General features: G+C 39.6%; 1 long non-coding RNA gene across 1 annotated transcript; it reads right to left on the bottom strand.

Annotated features, from left to right (window-relative positions):
• Nucleotides 1-8,863: 8,863 nt before the first annotated feature.
• On the bottom strand, nucleotides 8,864-10,164 carry LOC149702079 (uncharacterized). Its single transcript, XR_016381687.1, has 2 exons — nucleotides 9,840-10,164; nucleotides 8,864-8,985 (listed from the first exon to the last, which is right to left on the bottom strand). It is a non-coding gene; the product is annotated as an uncharacterized LOC149702079 (long non-coding RNA).
• Nucleotides 10,165-12,502: the final 2,338 nt, after the last annotated feature.

Raw genomic sequence — 12,502 nt, 5'->3', positions numbered from 1 at the left:
ACGAGCCTCCAAAATTGGGTCAAACGCTTTTCCTATGGAGGGGTTGTTCGTTTACGTTTTGCTTAATTACTTGGCCCATGTTTGTCGTAGCCCTACGTTTTTAGTATGGTCAGATGGGGGACAAATTGCACTATAACATTCTCAAAGGACATCCCCTTATCTCTACTAGAACCAGAGTTACGAGCCTCCAAAGTTGGGTCTAATGCTATTCCTATGGAAGGAGTTGTTCCTTTACTTTTTCCTTAATTACTTGGCCCTGTATTCTCGGTCACCTATAATAACATATCTGTAGTGTAGTGGTTAACACATCCGCCTCACTCACGGAAGGCCACAGGTTCGAAACCGCGAAGTTTTTTTTTTCGCTTGGGATATGTAAAGACCTTTATAATTATCCGAACATTTGTGTCAAGGTCACATTATTTACATCCCCGTATCTCTGGTAGAACCAGAGTTCCGAGCCTCCAAAATTTAGTTTAATGCATTTCCTATGGAGGGGTTTGTTTCTTTACGTTTTGCTTAAGTACTCGGCCCCAGTTTGTCGTAGCCCAAAGTTTTTAGTATGGTTAGATGGGGGACAAATTGGGCTATAACATACTCAAAGGACATCCGCGTATCTCTACTAGAAAAAGAGTTACGAGCCTGCAAAGTTTATTTTCAAAAATCAAAAGTAACCTCCTAACAATAAGTGAGACAAAAAATAAGTTGACGACGATATTGAGGTAGCCTCAAGTTTAAAGTATCCTTGTATGGGGAGCAAAGAGTACTATAACATATCCAAAGGAGATCCCCGTATCTCTAATAGAACGAGAGTTATGAGCCTACAAAGTTCAGTGCTAAAATCATAAGTAACATAGCAAATAAAGGTGAGAAGATACCATACGTTGACGAACATTTTGCTTAATATCTCGGCCCCTGTTTGTCGTAGCCCTATGTTCTTGGTATGGCTGGATGGGGGACAAATTGGACTATAACATACTCAGAGGACATCCCCCTATGTCTATTAGAACCAGAGTTACGAGACTCTAAAGTTGGGTGTGACGCTATTTTTATGGCATGTTTTTGAATATTTCGCTTAATTTCTCGGCCCCTATATGACGCAACCCCAAACCTTTGGTATAGTAGGATGGGGGACAAATTGGACTATGACATGTCCTAAGGACATCCCCGTATCTCTAGTAGAAACAGAGTTACGAGGCTGCAAAGTTGGGTCTAAAATGCAATTCCTATGGAGGGGTTGTTTGTTTACGTTTTGCTTAATTACTTGGCCCCAGTTTGTCGCAGCCCAAAGTTTTTAGTATGGTTGGATGGGGGACAAATTGGGCTACAGCATACTCAAAGGACATCCGCGTATCTCTAGTAGAAACAGAGTTACGAGGCTGCAAAGTTGGGTCTAAAATGCAATTCCTATGGAGGGGTTGTTTGTTTACGTTTTGCTTAATTTCTTGGCCCCAGTTTGTCGCAGCCCAAAGTCTTTAGTATAGTTAGATGGGGGGCAAATTGGGCTATAACATACTCAAAGGAAATCTCCGTATCTCTACTAGACCCACAGTTACGAGCCTGCAAAATCGGGTCTAATGCATTTCCTATGGAGGGGTTTGTTTGTTCACGTTTTGCTTAAATATTTGGCCTGTATTTTCGATCAAACATCAGAACATATCTGTATTGCAGTGGTTATCATATCCGCCTCACTCCCGGAAGTCTACAGGTTCGAAACCGCGAATTTTTGTTTTTTTTTTTTTTTTTTTGCTTGGGATATGTAAAGACCTTTATAATTATCCGAACATTTGTGTCAAGGTCACATTATTTACATCCCCGTATCTCTGGTAGAACCAGAGTTCCGAGCCTCCAAAATTTAGTTTAATGCATTTCCTATGGAGGGGTTTGTTTCTTTACGTTTTGCTTAAGTACTCGGCCCCAGTTTGTCGTAGCCCAAAGTTTTTAGTATGGTTAGATGGGGGACAAATTGGGCTATAACATACTCAAAGGACATCCGCGTATCTCTACTAGAAAAAGAGTTACGAGCCTGCAAAGTTTATTTTCAAAAATCAAAAGTAACCTCCTAACAATAAGTGAGACAAAAAATAAGTTGACGACGATATTGAGGTAGCCTCAAGTTTAAAGTATCCTTGTATGGGGAGCAAAGAGTACTATAACATATCCAAAGGAGATCCCCGTATCTCTAATAGAACGAGAGTTATGAGCCTACAAAGTTCAGTGCTAAAATCATAAGTAACATAGCAAATAAAGGTGAGAAGATACCATACGTTGACGAACATTTTGCTTAATATCTCGGCCCCTGTTTGTCGTAGCCCTATGTTCTTGGTATGGCTGGATGGGGGACAAATTGGACTATAACATACTCAGAGGACATCCCCCTATGTCTATTAGAACCAGAGTTACGAGACTCTAAAGTTGGGTGTGACGCTATTTTTATGGCATGTTTTTGAATATTTCGCTTAATTTCTCGGCCCCTATATGACGCAACCCCAAACCTTTGGTATAGTAGGATGGGGGACAAATTGGGCTATAACATACTCAAAGGACATCCCCGTATCTCTAGTAGAAACAGAGTTACGAGGCTGCAAAGTTGGGTCTAAAATGCAATTCCTATGGAGGGGTTGTTTGTTTACGTTTTGCTTAATTACTTGGCCCCAGTTTGTCGCAGCCCACAGTTTTTAGTATGGTTGGATGGGGGACAAATTGGGCTACAACATACTCAAAGGACATCCGCGTATCTCTAGTAGAAACAGAGTTACGAGGCTGCAAAGTTGGGTCTAAAATGCAATTCCTATGGAGGGGTTGTTTGTTTACGTTTTGCTTAATTACTTGGCCCCAGTTTGTCGCAGCCCAAAGTCTTTAGTATAGTTAGATGGGGGGCAAATTGGGCTATAACATACTCAAAGGAAATCTCCGTATCTCTACTAGACCCACAGTTACGAGCCTGCAAAATCGGGTCTAATGCATTTCCTATGGAGGGGTTTGTTTGTTCACGTTTTGCTTAAATATTTGGCCTGTATTTTCGATCAAACATCAGAACATATCTGTAGTGCAGTGGTTATCATATCCGCCTCACTCCCGGAAGTCTACAGGTTCGAAACCGCGAAGTTTTTTTTTTTTTTTTTTTTTGCTTGGGATATGTAAAGACCTTTATAATTATCCGAACATTTGTGTCAAGGTCACATTATTTACATCCCCGTATCTCTGGTAGAACCAGAGTTCCGAGCCTCCAAAATTTAGTTTAATGCATTTCCTATGGAGGGGTTTGTTTGTTTACGTTTTGCTTAATTACTTGGCCCCTGTTTGTCGTAGCCCTAAGTTTATAGTATGGTTGGATGGGGGACAAATTGATCTATAACATACTCAAAGGACATCCCCGTATCACTACTAGAACCAGAGTTACGAGCCTCCAAAATTGGGTCAAACGCTTTTCCTATGGAGGGGTTGTTCGTTTACGTTTTGCTTAATTACTTGGCCCATGTTTGTCGTAGCCCTACGTTTTTAGTATGGTCAGATGGGGGACAAATTGCACTATAACATTCTCAAAGGACATCCCCTTATCTCTACTAGAACCAGAGTTACGAGCCTCCAAAGTTGGGTCTAATGCTATTCCTATGGAAGGAGTTGTTCCTTTACTTTTTCCTTAATTACTTGGCCCTGTATTCTCGGTCACCTATAATAACATATCTGTAGTGTAGTGGTTAACACATCCGCCTCACTCACGGAAGGCCACAGGTTCGAAACCGCGAAGTTTTTTTTTTCGCTTGGGATATGTAAAGACCTTTATAATTATCCGAACATTTGTGTCAAGGTCACATTATTTACATCCCCGTATCTCTGGTAGAACCAGAGTTCCGAGCCTCCAAAATTTAGTTTAATGCATTTCCTATGGAGGGGTTTGTTTCTTTACGTTTTGCTTAAGTACTCGGCCCCAGTTTGTCGTAGCCCAAAGTTTTTAGTATGGTTGGATGGGGGACAAATTGGGCTATAACATACTCAAAGGACATCCGCGTATCTCTAGTAGAAACAGAGTTACGAGCCTGCAAAGTTTATTTTCAAAAATCAAAAGTAACCTCCTAACAATAAGTGAGACAAAAAATAAGTTGACGACGATATTGAGGTAGCCTCAAGTTTAAAGTATCCTTGTATGGGGAGCAAAGAGTACTATAACATATCCAAAGGAGATCCCCGTATCTCTAATAGAACGAGAGTTATGAGCCTACAAAGTTCAGTGCTAAAATCATAAGTAACATAGCAAATAAAGGTGAGAAGATACCATACGTTGACGAACATTTTGCTTAATATCTCGGCCCCTGTTTGTCGTAGCCCTATGTTCTTGGTATGGCTGGATGGGGGACAAATTGGACTATAACATACTCAGAGGACATCCCCCTATGTCTATTAGAACCAGAGTTACGAGACTCTAAAGTTGGGTGTGACGCTATTTTTATGGCATGTTTTTGAATATTTCGCTTAATTTCTCGGCCCCTATATGACGCAACCCCAAACCTTTGGTATAGTAGGATGGGGGACAAATTGGGCTATAACATACTCAAAGGACATCCCCGTATCTCTAGTAGAAACAGAGTTACGAGGCTGCAAAGTTGGGTCTAAAATGCAATTCCTATGGAGGGGTTGTTTGTTTACGTTTTGCTTAATTACTTGGCCCCAGTTTGTCGCAGCCCAAAGTCTTTAGTATAGTTAGATGGGGGGCAAATTGGGCTATAACATACTCAAAGGAAATCTCCGTATCTCTACTAGACCCACAGTTACGAGCCTGCAAAATCGGGTCTAATGCATTTCCTATGGAGGGGTTTGTTTGTTCACGTTTTGCTTAAATATTTGGCCTGTATTTTCGATCAAACATCAGAACATATCTGTAGTGCAGTGGTTATCATATCCGCCTCACTCCCGGAAGTCTACAGGTTCGAAACCGCGAAGTTTTTTTTTTTTTTTTTTTTTGCTTGGGATATGTAAAGACCTTTATAATTATCCGAACATTTGTGTCAAGGTCACATTATTTACATCCCCGTATCTCTGGTAGAACCAGAGTTCCGAGCCTCCAAAATTTAGTTTAATGCATTTCCTATGGAGGGGTTTGTTTGTTTACGTTTTGCTTAATTACTTGGCCCCTGTTTGTCGTAGCCCTAAGTTTATAGTATGGTTGGATGGGGGACAAATTGATCTATAACATACTCAAAGGACATCCCCGTATCACTATTAGAACCAGAGTTACGAGCCTCCAAAATTGGGTCAAACGCTTTTCCTATGGAGGGGTTGTTCGTTTACGTTTTGCTTAATTACTTGGCCCATGTTTGTCGTAGCCCTACGTTTTTAGTATGGTCAGATGGGGGACAAATTGCACTATAACATTCTCAAAGGACATCCCCTTATCTCTACTAGAACCAGAGTTACGAGCCTCCAAAGTTGGGTCTAATGCTATTCCTATGGAAGGAGTTGTTCCTTTACTTTTTCCTTAATTACTCGGCCCTGTATTCTCGGTCACCCATAATAACATATCTGTAGTGTAGTGGTTAACACATCCGCCTCACTCACGGAAGGCCACAGGTTCGAAACCGCGAAGTTTTTTTTTTCGCTTGGGATATGTAAAGACCTTTATAATTATCCGAACATTTGTGTCAAGGTCACATTATTTACATCCCCGTATCTCTGGTAGAACCAGAGTTCCGAGCCTCCAAAATTTAGTTTAATGCATTTCCTATGGAGGGGTTTGTTTCTTTACGTTTTGCTTAAGTACTCGGCCCCAGTTTGTCGTAGCCCAAAGTTTTTAGTATGGTTAGATGGGGGACAAATTGGGCTATAACATACTCAAAGGACATCCGCGTATCTCTAGTAGAAACAGAGTTACGAGGCTGCAAAGTTGGGTCTAAAATGCAATTCCTATGGAGGGGTTGTTTGTTTACGTTTTGCTTAATTACTTGGCCCCATTTTGTCGCAGCCCAAAGTCTTTAGTATAGTTAGATGGGGGGCAAATTGGGCTATAACATACTCAAAGGAAATCTCCGTATCTCTACTAGACCCACAGTTACGAGCCTGCAAAATTGGGTCTAATGCATTTCCTATGGAGGGGTTTGTTTGTTCACGTTTTGCTTAAATATTTGGCCTGTATTTTCGATCAAACATCAGAACATATCTGTAGTGCAGTGGTTATCATATCCGCCTCACTCCCGGAAGTCTACAGGTTCGAAACCGCGAAGTTTTTTTTTTTTTTTTTTTTTGCTTGGGATATAGCGTAGGCAGCGTTTGGAGACGTTATTTGTCCATCTCCTTCAGGACCCTTGTAAGTTGTACCGATTTTAGTATAATTGCAAGGTCAATCAGAACACCGCTGGAGCGTACGATAATTTTGGTTGAAAATCGATAATCTTTTGGCTTTCGTACGATAATGTAGTCAAAGATGGCTAAATAAAATTATTAAAAATGATTTTGGACTATGTAATTTTATATTTATAAATAATTTTAAAGTGGGACCAGTAGTAAAATAAATCGCACAGGGGTAACTGGTCTCAGGGACCAGTTTGAATATTGTTGATGTCGGGGTCACTGGTCCCGAGGACTAGTTGAAAAAAAAAACCTTATTTCCATGGCTGTTTGACAGCCCCTCACCATAGAGACAGTTACTGACAGTGTGGGAAATAAGGCACTTTCACAGGCCAATAGCCAGTTTAAAAATTAGCTGGGCCAGTTTAAAAATTAAACGCTTCGGGGTCTACTGGCCCTGGTCGCCACTTAATTAATTCAAAGTTTTTCCCCCTCAAGATTTTGGTTCATTAAATAAATACTATGTTAATCCCTAAACTTGTCTCGTCTTTGCTTCTACGCTGTGTGCTTGTTTTCCCTGAATTGTGGGAGTGGGATTATGGGTGGGTTTCGTATGTCTGTCTACGCTCTACACACAGTGTGGAATCTCTAGATGAAGTGATTTTTGCAGTTAGCTAAAGGGAAGATAATCTCTCGGTAGTCTTGTTTGGGTCTGGTCTATGTGAAGATAACAATGGAGTGTCAACCTCTCCCTACGGGCCGAATTTTTTAATTTAGCATTACTCAATAAAGACTTATAGTTCTTAATTTAAGACTCCAATATTTTTAAATACCCATACCTATAAAATCTAACCTACTAAGCCTACGCCCTAGCAAATATTGTCCAGAATAAATAATTTGGCCATAAATTACGAAAGCCTGATTTTTGAGGCTAAAAGTGGTAGGTGGCACCGTGGCCAGTTTTTTAATTAAAATACCTAGGCTCTACTGGCCACAGGTCCAGTTTTAAAAAAATCCTTATTTCCCACACTGGTTACTGAGAGGTACTTCTAGCAGAACCACGAGCAGACTACACTCCACGGACGGTTTATCAGTCCATCTTCTCCTGTTTAGTCCGTGTATTAAGCCTTTGACAGCCCTTCACCATAGAGACAGTTACTGAGAGGTACTTCTAGCAGAACCACGAGCAGACTACACTCCACGGACGGTTTTGCAGTCCATCTTCTCCTGTTTAGTCCGTGTATTAAGCCTTTGACAGCAGGCTGGGAAATAAGGGTATTTTTTAAACTAGTACTTTGGACCAGTGACCCCCCTAGTATCTGAAATATTTAACTGGTCTCCGGACTGGTCCCAGCCTTTGCTCTCCAATAGATTTGCAATTAATAAACTGGTCCCGAGGACCAGTAAGCCCCACTTCAATTAAAAAACTAGTCCAAGCAATTAATAAACTGGTTTTGGACCAGAGGAAGTGTGCTATTTCCCAGCCTGTTTGACAGCCCCTCACCATAGAGACAGTTACTGAGAGGTACTTCTAGCAGAACTACGAGCAGACTACACTCCACGGACGGTTTTGCAGTCCATCTTCTCCTGTTTAGTCCGTGTATTAAGCCTTTGACAGCCCCTCACCATAGAGACAGTTACTGAGCAGGGCCGGAAATAAGCACAGGACACTGGACATTGTCCAATAAAATTTTAAAATGTCCCATAATTTTTTCAAAAACTAAGGGGGTCACTGGACAGTTTGACCAATAAATTTTCCCAAGTTTTGATAGCTTGACTATGAAGATCCGACACTATTTTTGCATACTACAGTGGACAATGTCCTATTAATTTCCCAGTCAAACAGGGGGTCACTGGACACATGTCCTATAAGAAATTTTTCTTATTTCTGGCCCTGGTTACTGAGAGGTAGTTCTAGCAGAACCACGAGCAGACTACACTCCACGGACGGTTTATCAGTCCATCTTCTCCTGTTTAGTCCGTGTATTAAGCCTTTGATCTCTCGAATCTATGACGTTTCCGGCGCTCAGTGTTGCCAATGTGCGGGAAATTTCCCGTTTTGCGGGATTTTTCGATGGTATTTTGGCTTTGGCGGGAAAAAGGTAGTTTTTTGATAAATCAATCGATTTGGCGGGAATTTCAATGACCGTGGGGTTTTGGTCATATTTTTTTAAACATTTGATAATATTTTAATCTTTTGGCTTGGCGCATCCGATTTTTACCAACGACCAGAAATGTTTCCTTCATAGTTTTGTCCCCCAAATGCAACCTTTCTTATAGTTTAGTATTTAGCGCTTCTCAGGCAACACCTTCACAATGCTTACTTAAATTGTAGTGCGGCTGAAAACGTAAAACTTACGTCAATTTTGCTCTAAAAGGGGTTGCGGGAAATAATGACCGTCGGCGGGAAATTTTGCCTCGTCAGGCGGGAAATTGACAGTTTGAACATTGGCAACACTGCCGGCGCTACGTCACTAACTTATAGAACGTATGAACTTCTGTAAAGACCAAAGCAAACTTCGTTTAAGCCTAACCCTGGAGATCTCTCAGCTCGAGCTAGCTTACGAGTGCAAATAAATTTCGATCAGGCATAAATATTGATTTTTATTTTCAAATTGATACATTAGATTTCATTAAAAAGATTAATCATGAAAATAATAAGAATATTTTTATAAACGCGTAACTTCCAAGTGTTGAGTCCACCAACTGAAAATAATGAGAAAATTTATATTATCAGAAGGGCATAATGATAGAAGAAGGATGACACTCGCTGTATCCTCTTAAAAGTTACATATGAAGGGTGGTGTGTTTGTTTATGTTTTGCTTAATTACTCGGCCCCTGTTTGTCGTAGCCCTATGTTTTTAGTATGGTTAGATGGGGGACAAATAGGACTATAGCATACTCAAAGGACATCCCCGTATCTCTAGTAGAACCAGAGTTACAAGCCTGCAAAGTTGGGTGTGACGCAAATCCCGTGGAGGAGACGAACATTTCGCTTAATTACTCGGCCCCTGTTTGTCGTAGCCCTATGTTTTAAGTATCCTTGGAAAGATGACAAATAGGACTATAACATACTCAAAGGACATCCCCGTATCTCTAGTTGAACCAGAGTTATAGGCCTCTAAAGTTGGGTGTGACGCTTTCCCTACAGCATGTTTTTGAACATTTTGCGTAATTACTCGGCCCCTGTTTGTCGTAGCCCTACGTTTTTAGTATGCTTGGAAAGGGGACAAATAGGACTATAACATACTCAAAGGACATCGCCGTATCTCCAGTAGAACCAGAGTTACGAGCCTGCAAAGTAACCTAACTTAATCAAACCCAACCTAGCTTAACCTTACTCTAAATTTAAGGGTAATATATAGACATAAAACATGGAAAATGTATATTTTAATTAATTTCCGCGACTTAAATGTAATTATTTATGCTATAATTAACCTTGAATAAATGATATTTATTGAAAAAACTGTGTATTTTGAATGTGCTAAGGGCTAAAGTACAGTTTGGGAACACAGATATGTTTTGAATAGTCTTAAATATTAAATTATGCATATATTACCTGCTATAAAAATGTTCCAAACATACTCTACTGACGTAACATTTAACCATCCCGCCAAATTCCAATCTTTTCACTAAGCCTTGGCTCTTTCTCTGAACTCAACTGTCATTGCTTAAGCCTTGGTACTTTTACGTAAACATTGGTTTTTCGATTACCTTTGGTCTTTAAAACTGAATAAAACACGGAAGTTTCTTGCACGGAATCATGGTTTGAACACTTCTTAACCATTTTTAATTGCAATTAACGAAAGAACTAGGTTAAATTAAACTAAATAAAGGTGCAAACACGAAATGTCACACAGGAGCTAAGCACAGGCTGCCAGACTCAGTCAGGGCCGGAAATAAGCACAGGACACTGGACATTGTCCAATAAAATTTTAAAATGTCCCATAATTTTTTTAAAAACTAAGGGGGTCACTGGACATTTTGACCAATAAATTTTTCGAAGTTTTGATAGCTTGAGTATGATGATGCCTCACTATTTTGCACATTCCAGGTGACAATGTCCTATAAATTTTTCAGTCAAACAGGGGGGTCGCTGGACAAATGTCCTATAAGAATTTTTTCTTATTTCCGGCCCTGGACTCAGTCACTCAGCTCAGCTGATGCCGGCCACAGATAGGACCGGAAATAAGCACAGAGCATTAAGCATTGCATAATAATATTTTAATGTACTATCAATGCTTTTAAAAACTAAAGGTGGGTCACTGGACATTTTGACCAATAAATATTACATAGTTTTGATTGATTACGACGTCAAGACGACAGTAACAATGCAAAGAAGGCCATTCCGGTGATGAAATTTCCCATTCTCGCTCAAATTGTCTACATTCTTGCTACTCCGTAAATACTTGTGGCTGGCTAGGCGGGTTTTTTGAATTTGAGATCTCTGTCATTTTTACTTTCAATTTTCATTTTCGATTTTAAACCCTAATTAAATTTAATTTATGGCTTAAATTAACTTGAATAAACTAAAGAGAGGCCGAAAAAGCCGAAAATGTTGGTTTTGAGTTCGTAGAACTGATAGGTTTTGAACTATTGACCTCCGAACTTGAAAAATTAAAAGTGAAATTATGCAAATTCTATAAAGAATTTTGAAACTTTTTTTAGGTCATTTTGTAGACAATTTGAAGGGGAATCCAACGCGAGTAACCCCGTACAGATCGGGTTCGTAGTTTGAGCCCTATCTCAAAATTTAGTTTCCCGCCATTTTCCAAAATGGCGGCACAAACACAAAAAGGCTGGAAATGTGTAAATCAGTTCAAATCAGTATATAATCCATATCAGTTTCATCAAAATAAATTATATTTAAACAAGGAACACTAATAATCAGTTTTAAACCTCGTTTCTAAAGATATCAGTCTGATTTTTCAATATGACACTCTAAACGCGTCAAGAGACAATATTCAATAAAAATATTCCGTTAAAAATTAAAATAATTAAGGTTTTAACCCTAATTAATGAATGTCAACATAACTCGATACCAGGAAGTACTGCGAGGCCGTAGACCATAACGTTTACAGTCGCTACACAGTTAGGTTGAAACTAAAAACGGACATGGCCGCAATTAGTGGAATAACTAATGAACCGCTACTCGCACGATATTGGGACCGCTTTCATTCGATTCCTTAGAGATTTCTACGTCCGAATCGGTTAATTTATGTTTAATTAATTTAAATTTAAATGGCAAAAAGAGGTTGGAAAGAAGAAAAACTGAAAAAACGGGCTGCGTTTCGGGACGTTTAATTGCGTAGTTAATTAACGGTTAGTCGTAGAGAGACGCGACTAGCACCATCGGAATCAGGAGGTTTTAATCATTCAGATTAAGCGTATTTAATTTAATTAATTAAGTTAATTTCGATGGGAAATTAAAAATAACCGAAAATTGAAATTACGAAAAATTCTCTCTCATTTCGCGTATCAACCACGTCTCCCGTCCGTAGACTTTTCATGCGTTTGCAAAGACTTTGTTTTGGAGTTTTTAAAATAGGTTTTTCCCGTAATTAAGGCGTCTAATTAAGGTATATTAACAAGGAAAATATATATCCTGATTAATTTCAAGGCGAGGAAGCTGAAAAAAATGGTTTCAGAAGCGTACAGCCACATTTTCGGCCACCTTGTTCATTTTAGGCCGATTCGCGTATCACCAATCGATTTCTCATCTAAAATTAACCCGAAATCCATATCGGGTTAATTAGATTAGGCCTAATTTTAGGCCTAAAACGGGAAAAACCCTCCGTATCTGCCCTGCTAAGCTTCGAAATGTCTCTAAAATAACCCTATCCTACGTTGCACTTCGTAACTAACAGTAATCAGTAAAAAAATCGCGGTTAAAATCAATTAAAATAATTTTTAAGCCCAAATAATGAATTGGGTTTCAATTAATGGCACCCTGTTTTAAATGTACGGAAGGTTTAACGCTAGTAACTCACAGCGCTGCCACTACTGCGGGGTGAAAGAAAAAAAAGAGAGATTGAAATTTATCGCCTCTTTATTTTATGACGCGGCTAACCTAATAGCGCCAGCAAAGGTAGGGAGGAATATAGGAGACAAATGTATTCACTTTAGTTTAGTTGACGTTTACGTCTACATTGATGAGAGGTTACAAATAGAAGGGGGGGTAGACAACGGTAACGGGAATGACTTAAGGCGGAGGGATAAGCA

Source organism: Phalangium opilio, unplaced genomic scaffold (assembly GCF_054372755.1).
Source record: "Phalangium opilio isolate 3A_F unplaced genomic scaffold, DU_Popi_V2 ptg000017l_1, whole genome shotgun sequence".
Taxonomy (NCBI): Eukaryota; Metazoa; Arthropoda; class Arachnida; order Opiliones; family Phalangiidae; genus Phalangium; species Phalangium opilio.
The sequence above is the reverse complement of the archived record's forward strand: the minus strand, read 5'-3'. Positions and strand labels throughout refer to the sequence as shown.